Raw genomic sequence first — 24,497 nt, 5'->3', positions numbered from 1 at the left:
TGTATTTAGCTTTGTGCCAGTGCCCAACTCTTCTACTAGAGGGTTAGTTGTTTGCTTGTTTCCTCTGTCCCATTTTACAGCCTGCAATATAATAGCAGTTGAGTGGAAATATGCATGCACCCCAGAGATAAAGTGAATGAAATGCTTTCCTCCATCTTGTGGTTCAGAGGACTGAAAAAAGGAAAAGAGAGGAGGAAGAAGGTGGAGTGAGGGAGGAAGGAAGGGGGCAAGGAGGGAGGAAGGGAGGAGCCAGGGAGAGAAGGAGGGAGGGAGGAGGGAGGGAAGAGCCAGGGAGGGAGGGAGGGAGGAGGGAGAGTTGTGCAACCTACTGGTGTTTGCTGAGTGCTTGTTTATTTACTGATGAGTTACTAAGCTGCAGAGGGTTTGCCAGCTGAAAGGAAGTCCTGCAGATAAGATAAGAGGTACAAAGGTTCAGCATTCCACAGGCAGTTTATAAAGCAACTTCAAAGCTAATCTGAAAAACAAAGGCCTGCAGGTATGGCTGCCCAGTGTAGGCAGACCCTGGATTCCTAGGGCTCTGAAGTGAAATAATGTAACGCCGACAAAATGAGGAAATTGTCCTCTCCATTATCAGAGCCTCAGAAGTGGCCTGGGGACGTGGAGCAAGGAGAGACGCTGAGGAAGACTAGACCATGACCGGTAGGAGTTACAGCGGAGGACAAGCCTAGCCTTCAAATAAGAATGGATGCCAGCCATGGGACCCTGGGCATAATTAGGTGTGGAAGTTACTAAGTCGCAGGGAGTGGTAGAGATTCTGACTCCATGTTTGGGAAGAAAATACTGCTTTCCAGAAGAGGTTGACAATGTGTTCATGGAGGTGCTGTCCCACTGCAAGTCACTCCTGAGTTCTAAGCGGGGGTTGACAGTGGATAGTTCAGCCAGGAGGGACGGCAGGGTGGACAGTGGACAGTTCAGCTGGGAGGGATCGCAGGGTGGACAGTGGACAGTTTGGCCAGGAGGGACAGCAGGAACTCTGTCCCACTTTGAGAGACTTGGTGTGGCTTGAGGTGGGGTAGAGAGGGGCTTGGTGAGCTACAGCATGGTGGCAGGCCAGGCCCAGAAGGCAGAGACTTCAGGGCAAGTCCTGCAGACCAGCTTCTCCACAGGGCCCCTCCAGGAGGGTCAAATCACTGGAGGCGGGCACTCCCTTTTCAGTATTTATTTATTTATCTATTTATTAATATGTTTGTAGGATGTGGGACTTGAACTTGGGGCCTGGGTACTGTCCCTGAGCTCTTTCACTCGCGGCTTATGGTCTATCACTTTGAGTCACAGGGCCACCTCTAGTTTTCATTGGAGATAAGAGTCTCATGGACTTTTCCTGCCTGGGCTGGCTTTGAACTGTGATCCTCAGATCTCAGCCTCCTGAGTAGCTAAGATGATCGTATGAGCCACTAGCACCTGGCTTCCTTTTTATTTTTTGAAGGTGTCATTTTCGAGGTTTCTCTAGGTGTCGAAGGTTGCGAAAGAGATCATTTCCTTCTGCTCTCATAAAGTCTGTATTAAAATCGCTGCGGTAGACGCGGTGTCTCTCCGTGGAGACCGCCACAGCAAGTTTTCTGGCTGTGAGAGAGAAGGAGGGGCTGTGGGAAGCAGAGCTACTCTCAAGAAATAAAACGCCGTCTAACAGGTTCAGACACAAACCCCTGTCTGCACAGCCGGCTGAGCCAACGTGGCCGGGACAGGCGCAGGCCTGAGCCAGGCCGGCTGCGTTCCCAGAAAGGCGAGGGTGTGTGTTTCTCGAGGTGCTGCCTGGGGCTGCCGCTGTCTGCACAGAACCCAACCGTGTCACTCGGGAAGCCTGCCAAACAAAATGCTCGCCACCCGGTCATCCCGGAATGGCGGTGAAGCCTTTCTGCCATGCCAGGTCTCGGCTGGGCCAAGGCGCTGACCACATTTGCACGGTGGGCCCGTCACCGCCTGCTTAGAAGAACACTGACACAAAAATGATCCAGCACCACTGATCTGTAAACCTACCACCTGTGTGTAACTTCCATTGCCTTTCAAGCATTTCGGTAAATAGTTATCTTTTTGCTTGCTTACCTCCTGCTCTATATGCATACACACACACAAACACGTCCACACATGTGTGTGCGCATATCTGCATATTGCAAGATAGGGCACTCTAAAGGCAGATTACCAAGGGAGTGTCTTTGGCTTTTATACACACTTACCTGTTCCAGGAAATAGATTCTCCCCAGACAGGTTGAGACACAGAATCTCAGCCACCAACTTACTGCAATAAGCAAAATTAGGTTTCTGAGATTCATTGTTGATACATTCTTAATTTTCTCATCACTTCTTTGGTAGTGTGAAGCTTCAGTACCAAGAACTGTTGCAGAGAAGCCTCGCTCGTATGTAGCATGACGTGTTGTGGGACAAGGTAATGAATCATAGCTTCCATGCCAACACAGGCAGCAGGATCATTACTTAACCTGAGGTTGCTTACACACCCTTACCTAGACCTTCTGAAAGTGAGTTGTTGTTTTGCTTTGTTTTTTGTTTTTGTCGGTCATGGGTCTTAAACTCTGGGCCTGGGCGCTGTCCCTCAGCTCTTCAGCTCAAGGCTAGTGCTCTACCGCTTGAGCCACAGCACCACTTCTGGTTTTCTGGTGCTTTATTGGAGATAAGAATGGCCTGGACTTTCCTGCCTGGGCTGGTTTTGAACTTCGATCCTCAGATCTCAGCCTCCTGAGTAGCTAGGATTACAGATGTGTGTCACCAACGCCTGGCGAAAGTGAGTTTTTGTAGCCACAGAAAAAGCCTTGTTTCTTCGTCCAAAGGGAGTGTGGGGAGCTGGCTCAGATAACAGTATAAAGCTTGTAAATATTTTTGAAGACTTTTATTATTGTCCAAGGTGTTCGTGGTGACTTTTCTACACACAAAGCACCCCATCCCTCCTCTACCTCTCTCCCCTCATCTCTCTTCTTCCTACAACTTCCCCGTGTTCACAGACATACATGGTGCTCGGACCACAGCACATTTCCTTGGCCTCTCCTAGCCACATGCTCCCAACAGACCTATTCCACTTCCAGCTGCTCGCTTCTTCACAGGAAGTCAGTCAAGAGCCCTGGCATCCCCAGGGCGTGGTACCCATGAGCTACAACTGCCCAGAGTAGCTGAAGAGGGAGCTGGGCCTCAATGAAAGAAAATAATAAATAATAACATATATTCCATTTTGCAGATAATCTGGCCTTTCTAAAGATAGAACAAAGGTAAGTTTAAGGTTTATTCCAGACCGTCCAACGGTGACGTTCTGTCCCTCGAAGCCGATTTGCCTGGCTGTTCAACCTTCTGAGATGGACTAGGCGTCACCCATGCTTCTGCTAGCAGGGCGGGAGCACTGCCACGTGCCTCGCCTTGAGAGTGTTTGATGAAGACAGTGTGAGGGCTGAACTTCACAAGTTGCCTGCAGCAGACCTGCAGCTTCTCTAGATCGAAGGATGAACATGCTGACAATATATCGTTATGAGGTGATGACTGGTATTTGTCCCCCAGTCCTCTTGCCTGACAAACACCTCCTCCTTCCATCCCCTCTCCAGCCCCACGGCAGTACGATTCTGTGATCAGGTGCACCTGTCTGTATATTTCTCACCAGGAAGCGTGTGCATGGGATGTCTCTTTCCACCCACTGGCTGTGAACTCCTCTTGAGCTCTGCCTATTAGAGTTCAGGTATTAATTTTTTTTTTTAAAGGCTGGAACAAAAGGATATAGTCTAAGCATTTCTCATGCCAAACATCAACAGATCAAAAGATACCCGCAGTGCCCAGTTCTGCAAACAAGTCACAGGATAGCAGTCCCTGCCGGCCATACCTCCCAGCAAACCCACAAGCACAAGGCGACCAAGGATGGAACAGAGCCGAGGGATGGAGGATTTCAGAACAGAAATTGACACTCACGTGAAGCGTCCAGATCGGTTCCAGTGACTCTGGAAGACTGTGGAAATCATTTCAAGCCACGTAGCTGTGGAAGGGGTGGAGTCAGGCATTTCCCACCCAAGTATCACTCTCAGGACCAGGACATGGCTGTGAGCAGTGAAGTGGCCCTGCCTCTCCGGAGCCCAACGGCCAGGGAGCACTGTCCACAAGGAGAAGGACTGACCAAGATTTGAAAACAGCCCTGGGACTTCTGACTGTGCTGTGTGAATTTTATATTCATATTCTCTACCTAAGTCATATTCTCTTCAGAAGATTTTTCTAGTGCTGTTTAACTTAAACAGCAAAGACCTATCCATCCATTACTTTATGTCTTCAGCGTGCCACTCAGTCCTACAGTATGTCCTCCTTCAGGATGACATTCACCATCCCGCCATCTACCTAGTACTTATGGAGTTCCGGTCACTCAGTCAGTCACCTAATACTTACAGCGCGCTATCACTGTGGCCAGGTATTCTTCTAGTCCCATGGGTAAATCTGACAAATCTCTAACCTCATGAAGCCAACATGCCTTTGGGGGAGACAGAAAATAAACCTAACAAACACCCACACTACCTAGTATATCACATAGACGGAAACTGTTGAATATCATAAAAAATCAAAGCCTGGTAATTAGTTTCTGAGAGAGCAGATCGGTGCTGTGGCACTGAGGGTGTAAATTTCAGAGAGGATGGCACTTCCTTGATGATGGGAGAAGCATGGAGGACAGTTCCAGATACATTGAGAAGCATGGAGGACAGTTCCAGACACATTGAGAAGCATGGAGGACAGTTCCAGACACGTTGAGAAGTACCGAGGACAGTTCCAGATACCTTGAGAAGCACTGAGGACAGTTCTAGACACAGTTTCTAGACAGAATTCTAGACAGGTTGAGAAGGCAGAACCCACAGAGTCTGGACGCTGTCCCTCAGCTCTTCAACTCAAGGCTAGCGCTCTACCACATGAGCCACAGCACCACCTCTGGTTTTCAGGAGGTTCATTGAAGAGTCTTATGGACTTTCTTGCCTAGGCTGGTTTTGAACTGTAATCCTCAGATCTCAGCCTCCTGAGTAGTTAGGATTACAGGTGTGAGCCACCAGTGCCCAGCTCCCAGTCCTTTTTGAACACAGTTTTCTCTGCCCATGAAGCTGTGGCATACCAAGGTTCTTTTTCCACATGAAATCAGTCTCGGACCAACCTGTGAAGTTTCTTATTTCCCTGTTCCCATTTTCCCCATTACCTGTTTCCTTTATGAAGCTTATCTCACATTCTGCTTCTTTTGAATGTATGTGGGTACTTTCGTTCACTGTACCTGAGATATATGAAGAGATTTTTGTCCCCTGTTTTCAGTGAGGTATGCCCCAGGGCCAGGATAACTCATGGATGCCCAGTAGACTCTTTAGATGTCTGCCATACATGAGTGCAAAATGAAAGAGCCAGGTGCATGGACTGTTTGAGCAAAGCATCACGAGGGACTGTGATGTCTGAACGTAGGTGTGAGAGCCAGTGCTGGAAATGTGATTCCAGAAGATCGGTTCTAAATTCAACCCACAGACTAGAAGTTCTCAAGAGAGCATATAGACCCTGCAGCTGGCTAGGAAAGCAAACTGCATGCTAAAAGAGAACTCAGGGACACTTACTAGCGAGGAAAGTAAAGTCTGGCTTCAAACACATGGGCCAATCAAGGTACCCAGTTAATGAAAAATAAGTGGGCCTAAATTGCATGTCCATTGAAGTAAATCTTATTATTTAAATGGTTAGTGGCAATGTGACCCTGGCTAGTGCTAGAAAAAATAAGCGGCATCATAATTCCTGGGGTATGTCATACTAAAGGGCACACTGAAGAGAACATGCTAGCATTCATCTTGCTTGAAGAACCTGAAAGCTGCTATCTAGAATGACACCCAAAGCACCATGGCCATCAGCACTGAGAAAATTCATTATAATGAGTACCCGAAACACCACCTAAAACAATCGAGAGATTGTTATTCCAGGCATATGTTTGAGCAAGAATGCAAAACTAATAACTCTTTGCATAACCTCAAAAACCAACAAAATATTTGGAAATTGTTGTATTACCACAGAGCATATGTTAGACAATGGTCTGGCAATATAAGCCACAGCTGTCCCAGTTCACCCAGAATGGACTGACACGAAGGTGTGTCAGGCTTGGTGGAGTGCGGGAGGGATGGTGGGAGCGTTGCACGTGGAGCTGAGCATGGCCCTGGCTCCTTGCACAGGAACTGGCAAGCAGGCCCAGAGGAGGAGTGTGCGTCCTGCTCCTCTGTACACATAACCCCTGACCTGCACACACCTGGCACATGACACACAGCGCCTGCCTGTGTATCATCTGTGAGGACATGGGGACCACAGAGCCAGCAGATTCAACAGAACTCTCATCACTACCTAAAAGACACCAACAGAAGGCATCCACTCTGGTCTGCTGCAGATTGCTCATGGCAGCCAGATCTCGTCCAAGGCTGGGTTCTGTCACCTCCACTTCCGTGGCTAGGGGAAGCCAGTCTATTCTTTAAACCCGGGAAATGTCTTGAGAGAGCTTCCATTCATGTTTTATTCAAGAACTCAATCTTCCAGGCCTTGGATTCGAACAGCATCATTAGCAAAGCTCAGGGAAGGCAGGAGGCTAGACATCTAGCCAAGAGCTGTTTATCCACGCCGGACAAGCAGAAGGACTCTGCCAAGGCCACAGCTTGTCAACACTTGCTGCAGTGCTGGGGGTCGGTCCAGGCAGGAGAATGTTTGGATCACTGAAGCCCACTGCTGTTCCGTGAGGACAGTTTTCTGAGACATAGGATGCACGGCAGTATGTTGTCAGCATAGCGCATAAGCACCTGAGCGGGGAGACTCTGGGCCACCCCAAGGCCATGTTCTCCCTATGACTTGGAACTCCACTGAGCCATAAAGCACTGTGGCATTTGCTCCAGTCAATGAGCCCAGGATATATGCTCTACTCCTCCACAACTTAGAAATTTCTGCCTTTACCCCATCCACATTTGCCTCTCTTTGTCTGTGGGCATCTCTAATGTGTGGACATTTTTGTTGTGGCAGCAGTGCTTGAACTCAGACCTCATGCTCCCTCTGCTTTCTGGCACACATCTGACGCTTTACTGCTTGAGCATGCCTCCAACCAGTTGACTTCTTCTAGCTGTGATTTCTTTTTCCATTTCAAAAACTTCATCTCTTCTTTTGCCTTATGAGAACTGCTCATTTCCCTGTGTCTTCCACCATTATAGGCAGTGTTTGTTTAATTCTAGGGTTGTTCTTGGTGTCTAAATGAGGGAAGGAAGATGTGCAAAATCTCACATCTAAATTAAACTCAATCAATTAATTTATAGCGGGTAACCTGAAAAACTAAACTTCAGAATTAGAGGGAGTTCAATGTGTAAAATTTTAAGTTCAGGAAAATATGAAAAGAGAAATGATGAGGTAAGAGTATTTTTTACCAAGAAATCAACTCTATACTTGCAGGCTGAATACCTGGTGAATTTTTAATAGACATCTACTTTGTTCAACCTGACCTTATTCATTTCTTTCCCATGAAGCTCAGTCTGCTGCTCTGATGTAGAAATGAATATATTACATTATATATCTATGTAATATATATATATTCTGCTGCTTATCCAGAGGCTGTATATCCAAGAATACATTTATGTGTGTATATGTATAGATACATATTTATATATATCTGTTATTGAGCCTCAGTTATACATGTATACATAAATGTATTTATATTTTGCACCTAATTCTAAATGCATTGTTCTAAATACATTTTACTCATGAGATCATGGCCTCACTTTTATAAATAATTTTTAATGAATAGGTTTGAGTTTTGTTCCTTTCTTGCTTTTAAGAGGCTAGCCTGGAACCTACTCTTCCCAGGAAGAGGGAAATAAACAGAGAAACAGATCTAAGGATCTTACAGCTTGAGGCTTCTAAGCTGTCTTTGTAGATTAGTCTCTGCTTAGAGAAATGCAGACTGTGTGAAGCAAAACAAATTTAATCTAACTTCTACTATATAAGCAATGCCTTGGGTAAGAATGGAGAATTACTTCACAGCAGGAAACCTGATACACTGGTGTTTTCTGTGGGTCCTTCCTAAGAGGCCCCCCTGTTCTCCATCCTGACTGTGAGATTCTTACCAGTCATCCCTTCACCCAAACCCTCTTTTTCTGATCACCTTATCTTTGCTTGTGTCTACTAAGCAGTACCCGCTGGTTCTTTCTCCAGGGGACACTTTGCAAGTGTTTCTTTTAGAGAAGTGATATTTAGAAATGTCTTCACATCATTAATCCTCCTCTGATAACTCAGGCCCAAAACCAGCCCAGTGGGACCTGAAGAAGACCATATCCTTTCCTCTCCTTTCTTCAGGGCATACCATGTCCAGAGGAGGAAGCGGTTACACACTCTTACTTTTATATGCTCTACAAAAGTTACCCAGTGGTCATTTTGCTTTCGACAAGTTCCTTAAAACAGAAATACAAAAGGAAATTCAAGAAGGCATCCACGTCAACTTTAACACTATGTGTACCATAAATCAGCTGTCTGGCCAAAAGCTGGGTGAGAAGATGATAAAGAGCATGTAGTATGTTAGGAAGGTTTGTGGAAGCTGTTGTGTTTGAGCTCATGTGTTCTATCAAGAGGAGGGCGCAGGCTTCTCATTGTGTCTTATTTTTCCTTTTTTTTTTTTTTTTTTTTTGTCTTTTCTTTTTTGGTACTGGGGATCGAACCCAGGACGTTGCACTTGCTAGGCAAGCGCTTTGCCACTGAGCTACATCCCAGCCCCGATGTGTCTTATTTTTCCTAACAAGAATAACTCTATAAGACAACACTTCCAGCACCACGAAATATTTGGGCTTTTCTCTCTGCAGGGCAATCCATGGGTATTTTGAAGCCATCTGTTTCACGGTGGCACAAAGGGCAGCAAGGGATGATGTCTGGGGAAGACTCTAGAATAATCTGTGCCGTTTTCAGCAGTGAGCAAGGGAAAGCATCCACTTCTTATCTGTAGGACTGAACTGCCAACCCTTCATAACACAAAGGAAAAGATTGCTCACATTGTTAATTAACTGCTCATTCTCCAAGCCCCACACGGACTCACACCACACACAGGTTAAAAAGCAAGAGTTGGCTGGGCACGATTTCTGACGCCTGGAATTCTAGCTACTCAGGAGGCTACGATCTGAGGATCATGGTGGCTTGCAGCCAGCTTGGGCAGGAAAGTCTGTGACTCTTAACTCCAATTAGTCACAGAAAAAGCCAGAAGTGATGTTGTGGCTCAAGTGGTAGAGCACTCACCTTGAGCAAAACGAGTTTAGGGACAGTGCCCATGCCCTGAGTTCAAGCAAGCCCCAAGATCTGAAAAAAAAAAAAAAAAAGTAAGAGTTGAAGTTTGATGACCTTGGTCCTAGCACTTGGCCAGATTATTATCACTCTACAAGTCTCCATTTCTTCACTGGGAAATGGATAGCTCCTAACGCACAGAATTATTGTGACAATACAAAGATATGCTATAGGAGATGCCTACCTTGAGTAGTGACATGTAGGGGGCTCTTAATACAGAGCTAATAATACCACTTTGGTAATACCATCTCCAGGGTAAATATTTCATGTTCTCAGAACGTTTTCTCACTCTGTCCTCGGGTATGACATTTCCCAGCACCGCTGCCGGATCTGAGATCTGCTCTCCATCCTGCTCTGAGCGGGGACGTCCTGCCCAGGCTGCTCGGGGAAGGAGCGCGCCAGCTGAGAGGCCAGCACAGGCTGAGAGCTGGGGAGGGAATAGCCAGCCCTGGTGCGAGTTCTTCCTACCTGGCACCTGCTCACACCAGCTGTGCTTTCTCATGGACTGTCTTTGCTCCCGACTGACCGGAAGCCCTCTGTCCAGTCCCCTCCTGTTTCCAGCTGTTTCAGGGTCGGAGTGGCCAGGGCTCTCCCTCCAGCTCACACAGCCCTGTTTCCTGTTTCTCCTCTTTCATGAGAACCCTCAACTACCTGGACTTCCATTTCCTGTTGGAATCCTAGCTCTATCCAGAAGTTGGCACTGCCCCAGTTTTGCAGTTGATACCGCCGAGGCTTTAAATCAACTCCGCAGGAAAATAAAAGCAGCCGGAATTTCAAGCCAAATCCAGAGTGAGTCCAAGCAAAGCATTTAAACTCCTTCCCGTTGTGCGAGTCATGTGAACTCACTTTGCAACTGCGTAACATTAGACAAATCGTTGCGACTTCGAGGTGCAGTGGTCTCCTGATTCAAACCACGGGGAGTCTATGTGACAGAGGCCATGGTTCAAACCACTGGGTGTCTGCGTGACAGAGATCATGGTTCAAACCAATCATTGCCATATCAGACACAGTGGTGCGAATGTCAAGAGATGTTAGAATCATGTCTCTAAAAGTTTCACAGTTCATAATCTTTGGGACAATTCTAGATACAGTTTGGCAATTTCCTACTTGAATTTTCTCCTGTTTATAATCTCGTAATCACATCTTCACCTGTGCTGCTATCAAATAAGAGTTCCCTGCTGTTCTTTTAGTCTCTGCTTGTGGGAATGTAACTATATATAACCTCACAGCTTACCCTTCAAGAGATACCTTATATTCTGCAGTAGAAAAAACAAACATGTGGTATTCACATTCTAATTTAAAGAGTACCCTGCCAGGTTGGCCTTGTATGGAATCTTTCATCAAAAAGGACTTCTTTGAACATGACAGCCATCTTCAATACTAAATATCCCTTTCAGCATCTTCCTCCTGTGTAGTAGTTCCATATCTGGCACAGAGCAACAAATCTGATTTAGAATTGCTTTCTTGGAAGACAGAGAATTAACTTTCTCAATGGCATTTTACTTGAAATGACTGTCTAGTCTTTGGGGATTTTCAGTTATTATCAGAACTCCACTTGGCGGCAGCGGTGGCACCGGAATGGTTTATGGAGCTGGTGTCTTGTATGACAAGCATATTGACTGCAATGTGTCAGCTCTCTTCTCACAATGGTTTTGTGATGTTCAATGTACCTGTCGCCTGGAGGTTTCACAGGAGGTACATGGGTTCTAATCCTCCCAGGAAAGAAATGCATTGCTTATTTTTAAAAAAGCATGCTGTAGGCTTTTGACACACCTGCCAGTTCAGAGTAGGGGATGGTCTCTCTACAGGCAGTGATGTTGTCTGGAGGTAAAGCCAAGGGAGCTGAGGTGCCTGGAGCCCCGGCCTGCAGGTAACACTCATGGGCATGGATGCACCCCAGTCAGAGCCACTCCTGGAGGCTGGCATGGACTCAGCAAGCAGCTCTGGGCCACTAGGCTGGGTGGGTGGGTGTGGGCTCAAGCCCTGGCTTCTCTGCTGATGCCACCTGACCAGATGGCTGGCCATGGATCCGCCCAGCTTGGTTTGTCTCCTCCCACTCCCGACTCCATGGGGGCCAGGCCGACGCCTCTGCACTCATCTTCGCTGGCGTATCCCACCTCCCAAAGTTCCTGTGTCAGCCATGCCTTGGGGACTTGGGTGTCGCATGGGTGACTCTGAATCTGGGCCTGGCTAGGGTGGAGTCTGATCCTCAGCATTGGGCCTGCATCTCAATCTCTGCAACATTCCATCCTCAATGGCATCTCCAGGTAACCCAGCCTCTCAAACAGGTCCAGAAATGTGCGTTTTTCTGGCAATTTTGAAAATCATTGATCTAGGAAAAAGGGAAATGAGATGAGTCTGTGTCTATGGTCTGGCCTGCTGCCTTCCTTCCTTTTTTCCTTCCTTTTTTCCTTTTTTCCTTCCTTCCTTCTTCCCTCCCTCCTTTCCTCCCTCCCTTCGTTCCTTCCTTTCCTTTCCCTCCCTCCCTTCCTCCCTCCCTCCCTCCCTCCCTTCCTTCCTTCCTTCCTTCCTTCTTTTCTCTGTCCCTCCCCTCCCCTCTCTCCTTTCTGCTCCTGCCAGGGGGCTACCCCCACACCAGGCCAGTGCCCACTCCCAACACACAGCCCTGGTCCCCCAGGTTTTCCTCAATAGTTGATCAATTGAGTTGCTGGGGAAGCAGACAGATAGAGGGAAGAATGCGTGAACAATGAGGGCCAGCTCCCAGAAGATGGAAGGAAGGAGGACGGCCTTCCAGGGTCTTGGCTTAACACTAGCTAAGCAGAAGTAGGGGGCTGGGGGTGGAGGGGGGTGGGGTGGAGGGAGCACCGTCACCATCAGCGGAAGTCTGAGCGGCAATCCTGGCTCTGGCCGTCCAGTGCTTGCTCTCTCAGCGCAGAACTTTGCTTGTCCCAGGCTCCCGGAGAAGGCTCAGGCCTTCCCTCCTGCCATCTCCCAGATGCTTGGATCAAAGCACGTTTTGGCTCCTCTGTGGGCAGTCTGTTAGGTGCCAAGCTCTGAACTGGGCGGCAGGCTGGACTCCAGAGAGAAAGAGAACACGCTGCAGCTTAGCGAGGTGCTGGCCTGAGCCCAAACAGGTAGCAGATCCGTTTCAGAGCCGCCCTGAGAACGAAAGAAAACCTCTGAGAAAGCCCAGAGCCAAGTCAAAACACACCCATATGCCGCTCTGCCGGCAGATCTACTGTAAAATAAGAGCCAGCCAGGTGCCAGGTCATAGTCATTGACTCACAAATGCCATTATCCATAGATTGTGTTTCTGGAAACGCCGTTTTAGAGCTCGAGTGCTCCTGCGAATTTCAGAAATGTGGAATCAGGCTGTGAGACTCTCTCTGTCGTCCCCTCCCTCCTCCCTCCACCACTAACTTGGAGTTTCCTTCTGTATCATAACACCAGCCTCCCCCTTCTTCCCTTAGTGTGTCAGATACCAGCCTCCCTGCATTGCCCTCCCAGTGCCCCCCCCCCTCCAGCTCCCTCTGGGGTGTTTGCCCTTCTCTCCTCACACTTTTATGGCAGGATGGACGGTGTGCTTGTTAAGGCTGCGTTGGTACCAAGGCTGTCTCAGGCCGGCTGGCACTGTATTTTAGTAAAGTAGGATTGTCTGGCTTGGAATCTGTTTCGAGTCTGTGTTTGCCCTCTCGTTCATGTGCAGTGGTATTGAGAGCTTGCAGCCAGCTGGCGATTCACTGGCTGCCCAGCCCTCAGGCGACGGGGCCTGGAGGAAGGACTTGGGCAGTGGTCAGCCCATCCTCCCCTCCTCCCACATGCTTCCCTCCACCCTGTGAGGGCACAGGCCCCCCTTCCCCAGCACACAGACACAGGCCAACCCACTGGTAGCAAACGGTGGCTGTCCCTGGACTCTGAACCCACTCCCAAACTCCAGGAAATATCCTTCTTTTCTTTCCTTTTTTTTCTTTGGTGGTACTGGGGATGCAACTTGCTAGGCAGGAGCTTTACCACTTGAACCAGGCCTCCAGCCTCTTTTTGCATTAGCTATTCTCAAGGTTGAGTCTCACCTCATTCCCCAGCCTGGGCTGCCGTGGGCCTGCGTGTGCATTCCTTTGTCTGTTTGGATTATAGCGGAACACTGCTGAGCTCCACCAGTACCTCCCTTCGTGTTGGGATTACAGGCATCCCTGTCTCACCATTGGTTGAGATGGAGTCTCGAGAACTTTTCTTTTTGCCCAGGCTGGCTTTGAGCCCTGGCTTCCTATTCCCTCCACTGCCCAAATAGCTAATGTTATGAGGAATACATTCCTAGTGTCCGTGAGTCACCAGTCTGGGACGTTTTATTGTAGCAGCACAGATGGACAGAGACAGGCCACGCTGACGTCACACAACCTCCTACTGCGACCTGATCAATAGTCTCACTGTCCACGCCTCTTCTTGTAAAATGGGACTGGCAACACGCTCTGCCTGGTCAGATGTCTATGAGGTTTAAATAGAAGAACACACCTCATCACTCAAGAATGGTCGTCCATGCTCTGAGCCATGTAATAGGTATATTCTGAAAATAACCCTTCATTGTACATTTGGTATGCATTTACAAAATCCATGATCCAAATAGCTCAATCTGTAGGTGGATAAAACACAATTATCAGCACAGTTTGCAAGTGTTGCAAGTATGTCTAAGTGCATGCTAGACAACTACCTTCTACTGAGCTACATCCTCAGCCAATCTTTCAATGAATTCATTTAGTCAGTTCATATGTAAAATAATTGACATAATAAAACTTAAATTTGTCGTTTCAATTTGTAGTTTCTTTTTTTTTCCTGCTAGGGATTCATTACTTGATACATTTTAAAAAGATTTCTTTCTTATTGTATTGGTGAATTTTGTTTTGAAAATATCACTGTTCATATGCCAGTCTTGAACTCAGGACCTGGGTGCTGTCCCTAAGCTTTTGTACTCTAAGCTAGCACTCGACTTCTTTGAGCTACAATTCCATTTCTGGCTTTTTTAGTGGCTAATTGGAGATAAGAGTCTCCTGGTGGAGAGGGGGAGTATAAACAAAGAGTCTCCTGGACTTCAACCTCCGTCCTCAGATCTCAGCCTCCTGAGTATCTAGGATTCTGCTGAAACTCTGAAACTATCAGTTGGAGTAGTTTCATAGTGGTTGATGTGGAAGTATTAGAATATTCATATGCAGCTTCTCGCTGCACGAAGGTGTCAGCATCACCACCTGCAGCAAGTGACTGAAGGTGGCTTCCAGATGAGCCCTTTACCCTTCATTCCCTTCACATAATTTCTTTACATATCCTTACATACACTGGCACCACAACAGGAGGGGCTATAACATTTTCCTCAGGTGAACAGAAGGATTTAGGAATTCAAGAGGAAGATGATGTGTTATGATATTTACACTGACCTATTATATTTACAGTCTGTTGCTCTTTCCTTTTTGAGGTGCTCATTTTGCTCCTACTCTCATCTTTCTGGATGGTTTCAGCTATTACTCAAAGGCAGATGTGTTAGAAATCTCCTCTTAAATAATTGCTGATCTTATTTCTCCTGTTCCGAGAAAATAGCTCCACTCGGTATGGAGTGAAGCATTCCCAACACCCTTCCTTCAACACGAAGTCTTGTGCTACTCTCCTCGATTTCATGGCTTTGGATGAGAAATTTGTTGTGCACTGTGTATTTACTGCTCCTTTTAAAACAGATTTCTTCTCTCTCCGTTTCCAGCAGATTGGCGATCGTAAGTCTTTGCATGAGCTGAATAATTGAATAATCCTTAAATTTGCTGAGCTTTTCTGTCATTTTGGCTGAGCGGATCCAGTGAGCTTTGTTTGCATTTGAATCTTGTACTTCTGTCATGTCCACGTGATTCTCTTCTAAGTTCTCTGTCTTTGCTAAGACTTTCAGTTGCTCACTCACTTCCAGGAATCATCATTTCCTGTTGAAGCAACCCCACATTGGCTGCTTTAAAATGCTTTTTGTTGATAACACTTAATTCCTTTTAGTGTTGGCCTCGGAGATGGAGATCGATACCCCGGCTCCGGGTGCTACTGGCCAGGCCTGCAGCAGAGAGAAATGCCCCTTGCGGTGTTCCCACAGCCTATGCGGGACCAGGCGGTGGGCTGTGGCCACACAGGCCCCACAGCCATTCCCCCCCCCCCCCCACTAGGTCTGCAACTGTTCCTCCAGCATTCTATTTATTGGCACCATTTCTACTGGATCAAACCTACTCCATTTTGCACTGATGCCAGGCAAGTGTGTGTGTGTGTGTGTGTGTGTGTGTGTGTGTGTGTGTGTGTGTGCGCACAATGCATATATACAGACAGAGACAGAGACAGAGGGAGAGAGCCTTTGTCTCCTATTAATAATATTGACAATGGAATGAGACAAAATTAAAGATTATAACCACTACTGGATATGAAACTGGCATAATGATATAAAAAAGAACATTTGTGTTGAACTTCGTATAATAATAATGGACTTAAATGACTACATTTGTAATCATGCCAAAAATCAGATAGACAATTGTTTGCACTAAGATCTAACAGCTCTTACTTGTACCTCCAGTTAGTTTAATCTTTACAAGCATTATTAGTGTGAAAACTTAAAACTTGACATGCAGCCAAAGAATGTATTCAGTAGTGTTAATTCAACAAATAGTGATAGATGATCTTCCATTCTTTCTGTGTTAATTACTTCAAGAAAAAAAGGTTTTCTGGAGTGAGACTTATACTCTCCGTTTTGCCCTCCTGCATCAGCATTCACCTGTCCTTTGACCTCAGCAGATCCTGTACACATCCTGTATAATCCATTTCTTTCCTGACAAAAATCGATGTCCAATGACGAGCTGGCAGATGTCTGGGGGTGTCCAGGGCATCCGACAGCTGGAAGGGCCATGGGTGTGAACCCACCCCAGCATGGCCTGCACGTCCACACCTTCAGGATGCGGGAGGGCATGTGGCAGCCATTTCCAGACATACCAGCACACAGACCTGTTATTTCATTACCACACCCAGAGATTTCCTGACTTCCACCTGATGCTTCATCTGAGTTATCATTTATACAACCGATAAGACTTTATTTGTCCTTGTATAAGAGAGAAATTTCTGAGGGTAGTTTTTGAACTGCCTTCATTGTTCTTCACACCAGGAACCTCTGTTTAGTTAGCAAACTGTGGCGTTTAATAGCAGGCCAGGTTTTACATCTAAAATATACTTGTATACATAATAAGCCCATGAACAGTGCTTATTTTTCAAAAACTGGAATCAGATGAGAGGAACTCAGGGAGAGTCAGGGCACAGGGCTTGTTGCTTCCCCAGATCTCTGAACTGCCCCAGATGTTGCCAGATGTTTCTGGAACACCAGCCTACCACTGCTCCTTGTTCTCTTTTGGAGCATGTGCCAAAGCATCTTTCTTAGCAGTTTTGGAGCCCTGGACAGTCGTGCTGGGCTTTCAATTCTGGCTGCTCAGGTACCGGGCAGTCTCCAGACTGGCCATGCCCTCCATTCCCCAGCCTATTCTTGATGATCCCAGGTGCAGTGAGGTGTGGATTCCAACCACACTCACACAGGTCAAGAAGCTGAGGAGCAAAGCTGAGTGGATTGGAAGCCCAGAGCACAATGGTCACCTGGGCTTGAAGCTGACCATATGGACGACCCATGGAGGTTCATCCTGCGTGAGCCTCACCTGCGTGGACCTCACCTGGTGGATTTGCAGCCATCCTCTGTTTCCCAAAGTAGAGGGTAACTTCTCTGATGGGGACTAAAGCAGGTCTTGAGGAACCATTCCTTTGATGAACCAAACTTCGAAAGTGTGAAAGATTTCCAGAAACTAGTTCTATAATTACGGCTGATCTGGTGGCATTGCTGCTGAATCCCAAGACTGTGTGCATCTACAAAGAGTGTCTGCTCCGGTGGCCAGCCTGTCTGCCTGTGCCTGCGAGAGCTGTCGGATGGGACGGACCTGCGGAAGTCAGGATGTCCCGGGACTGGAGCCAGCACTCGGCTGGCCTCCTTCACCGCTATTCAACATGTCCACTTCTGGCCAAACTTAAATTCCTTCCTTCCTTTCTCCCTTAAGTCCACACATCTGAAGTTTTTAACTCTAGGAATTAATTCAATTTTTTTTAAATTATAAGTTAAAACATAGTCCAGATTTGACTTCATGCTGTGCAAGTTTGTGATCCACTCTCATCTGCTAAGTGAGAGGGTAGACTGAAGGAAACGGGTCAGGTAGCTGGGTTTATTTCTCTGTTCGTCTGGGGTTTGAGTCAGAATAAACATGGGCTACTGTGGCTCCCATGCGTGGTCGATGGAAGCTTCCAGACTGCAGGCGCTCATCTGTCACTGACTGGGCTCCGTAGTTCCAGGCGCTTATTTGTCACCATCCGGTCCTTCTGTCTGCACACAGCCCCCTGGGGACGCCCCAGGGGTGGCTGAGAAAACCCGTTCACTGCCATACGCCTGACATAGAATCTCAAACGACCATCAGCCTCTCCCTGTCCTTGCTGATCGCCACACTTCTTGTCTGCACCTTTACACTGAACAAGAATTAATTATTTTACCAACCAGTTCCTGCTTTGGATAGGTACCCTGGTTTCTGATCGCTTGGATAAACTCTGTGTGTGTGTGTGTGTGTGTGTGTGTGTGTGTGTGTGTGTGTGTGTGTGTGTCATAGGGCTTGAACTCAGGACCTAGGTGCTGTCCCTGCCTAAGCTTTTGTGGTAAGCTAGTGCTCTACCACTTGAGCCACAGTTCCACTTCCAGTTTTTTTTTTGTTTTGTTTTTGTTTTTTTGGTCATTAATTGGCGATAAGAGACTCATGGACTTTCCTGCTTGGGTTGGCTCTGAACCGTGATCCTCAGATCTCAGTCTCCCTGGTAGCTAGGATGACAGGCATGAGCCACTGATCCTATGGAGGTGAGGTGTGGAAAGATGGTACAGAACAGCCCTGAGAAGACCTGGCAGGTTCCCGCGGCCCGGCCGAGATGTCCAGCTCTGGATACACTTTTAACCCTTTTCAAGCTACTCAGTTGTGCAGGATTGTGGCCCTAAGTTCTGACCGGTCAGAGCAAAGCTTGTGACGCCCCCTCCTTCTCGCTGTACCCTCACAGCAGAAGGAGGAGGGATATTTTGAGAGTCTCTTTTATAATAGCACAAACCCCACATCCGAGGTCTCCATCCTCATGGCCTAACTGTGTCCAAAACTCAAGGCTGAAAACACCAGCCCTGGGGTTTCCATGTATATGTTTGAAAGGTACCTGGACATTCAATTCAGGGCAGGAAGGAGGAAGACTGGGGGGAAGAGAAGGAAGCTTCAAGCAGGCCAAGGAAGTTCCAGGCTGAAAGCTCCGGGTGTAAGGGGCCGGAGCCCCATGGACCCCTTTATCCTGAGGAACGGCCTGTGTGGCCTCCTCGCTGCTGGGATAACCCACGGTGACATGACAGAAACCACAGATGTGTCCATCGTCCTCCACCTGGCCGGGCACCGACAGGAAGATTTCACGATTGCCTGTTTACAAGCTCTACCCACCTGTCCTCCCTGCTCCTGCTCCTTCTCCTCCTAATCTGCTCCCTAGACATGGCCTCCTCTTCTGGGAATACCAGCTGCATGCCAGCCCTGGGGGCCTGGGGCCTGCTGAGATCCCTCTCACAAGCAGATCCCCTCTGGTAACGCCAGTAACTGCACTCCGGTTTTCTTCCACCAGACTCCGGGGACAAGAGCCGAGCATCTCAGCCGGGCCTTGGGAATGTGCTAGGTCCTCTGGGGCCGGTCTGCACCATCTTTCTGCACCTCACCCCTGTCCAGAAGTGTTCCATGCAGTTCACTGACCGAATCTGCGATCTCCCCAGCCTTTGCACACACATGCACCTCGGGGTCTGCCGTGTGATCTCTTATCCGCAGTTAGGATGGGCTGTATCACAGCCTGCCTAAGCCAGGGCTCTGCATCTGAGCTTGGTGGCAGCCAGGGAGCAACAACCATGCGTGGCTCCCACGACCAGAATCTGTCTGAGATGTAGCTGGATGTGAGGAACAGTGACACCCTTAAGAGAGGTCCACCCGCAGAAAGCAGAGCCGAGCCGCGGCTCGGGCCCACCTCCCTCCACTCTGCTTCCATGCTGTCCTCCCGCAGTCCAGTACAATGTCTGGGCCTGGTGCGAAGGAAAAGTACATCCTGTATTATGTGACTTCTTTTGCGTTATCCATTGAGATGTGGGCACTGGTGGAATTTAAACTGGAGAAAGATTCTGAAGAGAAGAACGTGAAGAATTGTGGACATCGGTCCCTCATATTTTTCCTGCTGTCCCATGTCCTAGTGAGAGTCCAACACAACGCTGGAGGGGGCGTGGCCTCATTTTGTCCACACTGGAGGGGGCGTGGTCTTGTTCTGTCCACACTGGAGGGGGCGTGGCCTTGTTCTGTCCACACTGGAGGGGTGCAGCCTCGCTCCGTCCACACTGACGTGATGTGTGTGGACCGGGTTTGAATGTTCACACTGCCCGGCAGTGTCTCCCGGTGTGGGCAGCAGCCAACTGTTCCTCTTCGGTGTGACATCGGAGTGCAGGTGTTCTTGCCCTCCATTCATCCCATCTCAAGAATTAGCCCACAGAAGCTGTGGGGACCACATACAGGTTTACCCCCATTGTAATGTGCGAAGTAATGTTGGAAAATTGCTTTTTAGTCTTTTGCATTTGGAAGTAAGATGGAAATTAGAACTATAACACATTGCCCTGTCATGTTCCACACACTACTTACTAATTCCACTTGCTGGCCGGTCTGTCCTCCCATAAGGTTGTAGCGTCCAGGGAGCAGCGACAGCACTGACGCACTCTTCCTGGGCCATGATGTCAGCAACCTGTTGTCTCAATGATCTGGGAAGCAGTTCGTAGAGCTGACCAAACTAGGAACTCGTGATGGCAGAACTGAAGATGAGGCCATTGAGTCTGGGACTGAAAAGCTGATGTGGAAGTGGGAGCTCAGAGGCAGCTGCATCGGCCCTGCCCTCGTGAGAGGCCTGAGGTGTGGCCGGAAAGCAGAACCGGAGGAGGATGTGACTGGCCAGTGCTGTCTGAACACACTGGACTCCAGCTTCCTGTGAGACCTCCGTCTGCCAATGTCTGTGAAGCAAGAGGGACGAGCTCCAAGCCTTGTCTCCCCGAAAGCCTCCACCGCAGACTGGTGCAGCTGAGAGAGATGGAAATTGGGGAAGTCATCACTGGCAGAGGGAACAATAAAAAATGTAGTAAATGTAGAGTCTGAGAAGATGAACAATTCAAACTACAGAGACAGGTTTAAAAGTAAAAAGTCAGAGCCAGGAGGCAGTGGCTTAAGCCTGAATCCTAGGAGGCTGAGATCTGAGGATCAGAATTTGAAGCCAGTTGAAGTCAGACCACGCAAGAGAGGCCATGAGGCTCTGATCTACAATTAACTACCCAATGGCCAAAAGTAGAACTGTGGCTCAATTAGTACAGTGCTAGCCTTGAGCAAAAAGCTCAGGGATAGCACCCAGGTCCTGTGTTTAAGCCCCAGGACCAGCATAAACACGCGCTCTCATGCACACACAGGCACACAGACACAGACACAGACACACACACACACACACACACACACACACACAGTAAAAAGTTAGGAGTTAGGCCCAAGACTGAAGCTATTGTATTTATCTCTTATAGGTTTGGGATCGTTTTTAAATAACCTTTTTGTTTTATGCATATCATAAAGAGGCAGCTGCTTCAAGCATTGCTAACCATTGAACTTTCAAATGGTTTGAGAACCTTTCTGACATTTATAAAAGTCGGTCAGTCCTTGGCAATGTGAGTGAAGAAATATCAGAAATTCCTGCAGGATTCTTTCGGCGTCTACTGTGGACTTTTGTTTATGATTCAAACCATTGATATAATCATTCAGTCCATGTCTGAAACACAAACCACAGCACTTCTGTCTCCTTGCCATCTGAGAAAATCCTAAAACCTGAAAGATTCTCTTTTGCTGGAATTTTCAGTTTCCCTTCCATAGGTGGGGGGGAGGGGGGGAGGGGAGAGGAGGAAGAGGAGGAGGAGGAAGGACAAGGGGGAGGGGTTAGGAAAGGGAAAGGGGAAGAGAAGGTGAAGGAAGAAGAGGGGGAGGAGGAGGAAGAGGTTAAGACAAAACCCAGATGGTAAGATAAAGTTCCACGTATTTGCCCAGCTTCATAGACAAGAAGAAGCAAAGATTCTATCTTTTTGGAGCTGGGTGACTCTTTGTGGCAAACTAAGACAAGGTGCTATGGCCAAACTTTCAAAGAATACAACAAACAAGACTAAGCGATGTGGTGGGCTGGGGTGCAGCTTCGAGGTAGAGCCCTGGCCTGACATGCAGAAGGCCAGGCTTGATACCCAGCACTGATAAAGACCATTTCTTAAGTCAGTCCTAACTACGAGTTTTGAGGTTTTCACAACTGATTCCAAATACAAGGACGTTTTGTGCCAGAGCTCACCCTTGTGCTGGAGTTACCAATGCTGTTTATTTCCAGTGATTCAAGTGTTTCAAAACATTGAAAGCCTGTTATTGATATCCTTACCAACCCATAGCAGTTTAAGGCCCTGAAACTTCATCAGTTCAATAATTTGTAATGAGAGGCAGGTGCCGGTGGATCACACCTGTTATCCTAGCTCCTCAGGAGGCCGAGTAGCTAGGAAGGTTTGGAGGTTTGGAGCCATCCTGGGCATAAAATTTCATGAGAATTCTGTCTCTAATGAACTACTCAGAAAAAGCCAGAAGTAGTGCTGTGGCTCAAGTGGTAGAGCGTTAGCCTTCAGCATAAAGAAGCTCAGGACAGTGCTCAGGCCCTGAGTTCAAGCCTAAGACCAGCAAAAAAAAAGAAAAAAACCTAATGAATTGATACTCAATGCTCCTGCTAGATGCCTTCAATTTGAGGAAAGGAAGTAGGGTGAGTCAGGATGGCCTAGAGTGGAATCAGCACTGAAGTCAGCTATGGCTTGCTTTACCCGTGTGAACCAGGGCAGACCTGAACAATTGGGAAAAGTCACCATGAGAAGTATCTTGTTGGTGTGGAAAGGAGGCTTTGTAACAGCTTCAGCAGTTAACCACAATTGCCAGTACTCTTAAGGGTAAAGGACATTTGCACAAGTAACTATTACTCTGAAAGGCGATTTTTCTCTCCCGATTGTGGCCATGAGGCAGGATTGACACAGGTCTGGGGAATACACAAAAGCGAGGGCTTCTCCACAGATCCAGGCTTCCGGGTCCTTCGCCAGCTCAGACCACAGCCGGCCAGCCAGTTCCTCCCAGCCCCGGGAAAAGTGAGCACGCTGGGCTTCCTGTCCTCATACAACGGCAAACAGAGGGGCTGGAAGACCCTTGCATTATGGAGAAATTAGAACTCCTCTGCCCCAGGAATGAGTCTGAGGTGGGTCTTTCATTCATCCCCTAATTCTAGCAGTGCGGCTGTGACAAACAGAAACCAGAATTTGTAGGATTACTGTCGATGACTGGTGCTTTGCCACTGGGACAATGCTGTAATTGACAGGTGGTATTCCTGACTCTGAACTTGTCATTGTATAGCTCACAGTAACTGTGGTGTGTGATAAAAAGTAAGACACAGAGTTCTAATAGTGTGTGTGTAGTGCCAGGTTGAGAGTTCATAGCATAATAATGCTTACATAATATATTCTAAGAATTTCTTAAAAATAGAAAATGAATATGGTAGAGATAATGGTGGTGGTGATGGTGATAGTGATAATGGTGATTGTGGTGATGGTGTTGGTGTTGGTGATGGGAGTGGTGGGTGATGGTGGTGGTAGTGATGTGGTGGTGGTGATGATGGTTGTTGGTGGTGGTAATGGTGGTGGTGATGATGGTGGTGGTGATGATGGTGGTGGTGGTGGTGATGACTCACTGAGTAACCCACTAAAATGTTCTACTTGTATAATTTTTCTGTTTTTTTTCCTCCTTTATAGGGTACTTTTCTATGCCTTAAAAATAAATATCTCTGAGCTAGGAAGGTGGCTTAGTGGTAGAGTGCTTGCCTTACATGCATGAAGCCCTGGGTTTGATTCCTTAGTACCACATACACAGAAAAAGCTGGAAGTGGTGCTGTGGCTCAAGTGGTAGAGTGTTAGCCTTGAGCAAAAGAAGCTAAGGGGCAGAGCCCAGGCCCTGAGTTCAAGCCCCAGGACCGGCAGATACACACACGTGTGCATGTGCATACGTGCACACACATACACTCATGCACATGCATGCACATTCCTTATTCCACCCAACTTGGACCTCACTTCTACTGTACAGCCCCTCCCCAGCTGAGCTTCTTGCACTTCCAGAGTCACAAGGCCCTGTCTGGGCTCTGGCTTGTCTTTGAAGCCCCTGGTCTGATAAACCAGAGAGGAATGGCCCACCGCCATTTCAAGGAGACCTGTATTGGTGATCTGGCTCTCAAACACACCAACCTTAATCAGCAGCATTGGCCAACCTTGGTATCATAAATGTTTGCATTGTGATCTACTTCCACCTAATGTCATGGATCCCTTCCTGGAATTGGAGCTATCACTTAGCATTTCTTTGTACTTCAGAAATAAGAGTTGACTTTTTTCATCCTAACATTCAGGCAGTTCAGCCTTGGAAAGACCGTAGGACTGTGGGAGAATGACCATCCTTCACAGCACGTGAATGCTTTCATGGTGGGTGTTTCTTCGTGGCTGACAAGATTGATCTTCTGGAACAAAGGAGGAGGAGAGATGGTGCCGAGGAAGGCGATTGAACACAGAGGCGAACACAGCCAGCTAGGTGTGTGTGCCTGGTGGAAGCCCTGTTGGGACTTGCTCTGCACAAGCATTTCTGCTCCACCCATCAGGCTGCCCATCCCCCTCCAGGCACAAGCAGCGACTCATGCTGAACTCCCAGCCATTCCCTGACAATGCCACGAACATGCTGCGTTCTGAGATCAAGGCTTCAGATTTTGTCTGAGTACCTTTTCCTGTCAATCTGACTTCACTTTCAACCAGGGATTAGATGGAGATGTCTGAAAGACAGGAATGAGAAGTCCTTTTGGAAATGATTGAGATGGAAGTCAAGACATCTGAGTGAGACTCTCCTTATGGTGGCTTTTACTTCTCACCACAGCTGGGGTGGTGGTCACACATAACTAAGTCCAGCTATTGGTTGAGATGGAGTCTCATGAGCATTTGCTGGGGATGGCCTTGATCCATATTCCTTCTGATTTCTGCCTCC

This window comes from Dipodomys spectabilis, unplaced genomic scaffold, assembly GCF_019054845.1.
Source record: "Dipodomys spectabilis isolate Male_0828 unplaced genomic scaffold, ASM1905484v1 ptg000095l, whole genome shotgun sequence".
In the NCBI taxonomy this organism is placed as follows: domain Eukaryota; kingdom Metazoa; phylum Chordata; class Mammalia; order Rodentia; family Heteromyidae; genus Dipodomys; species Dipodomys spectabilis.
The sequence above is the reverse complement of the archived record's forward strand: the minus strand, read 5'-3'. Positions refer to the sequence as shown.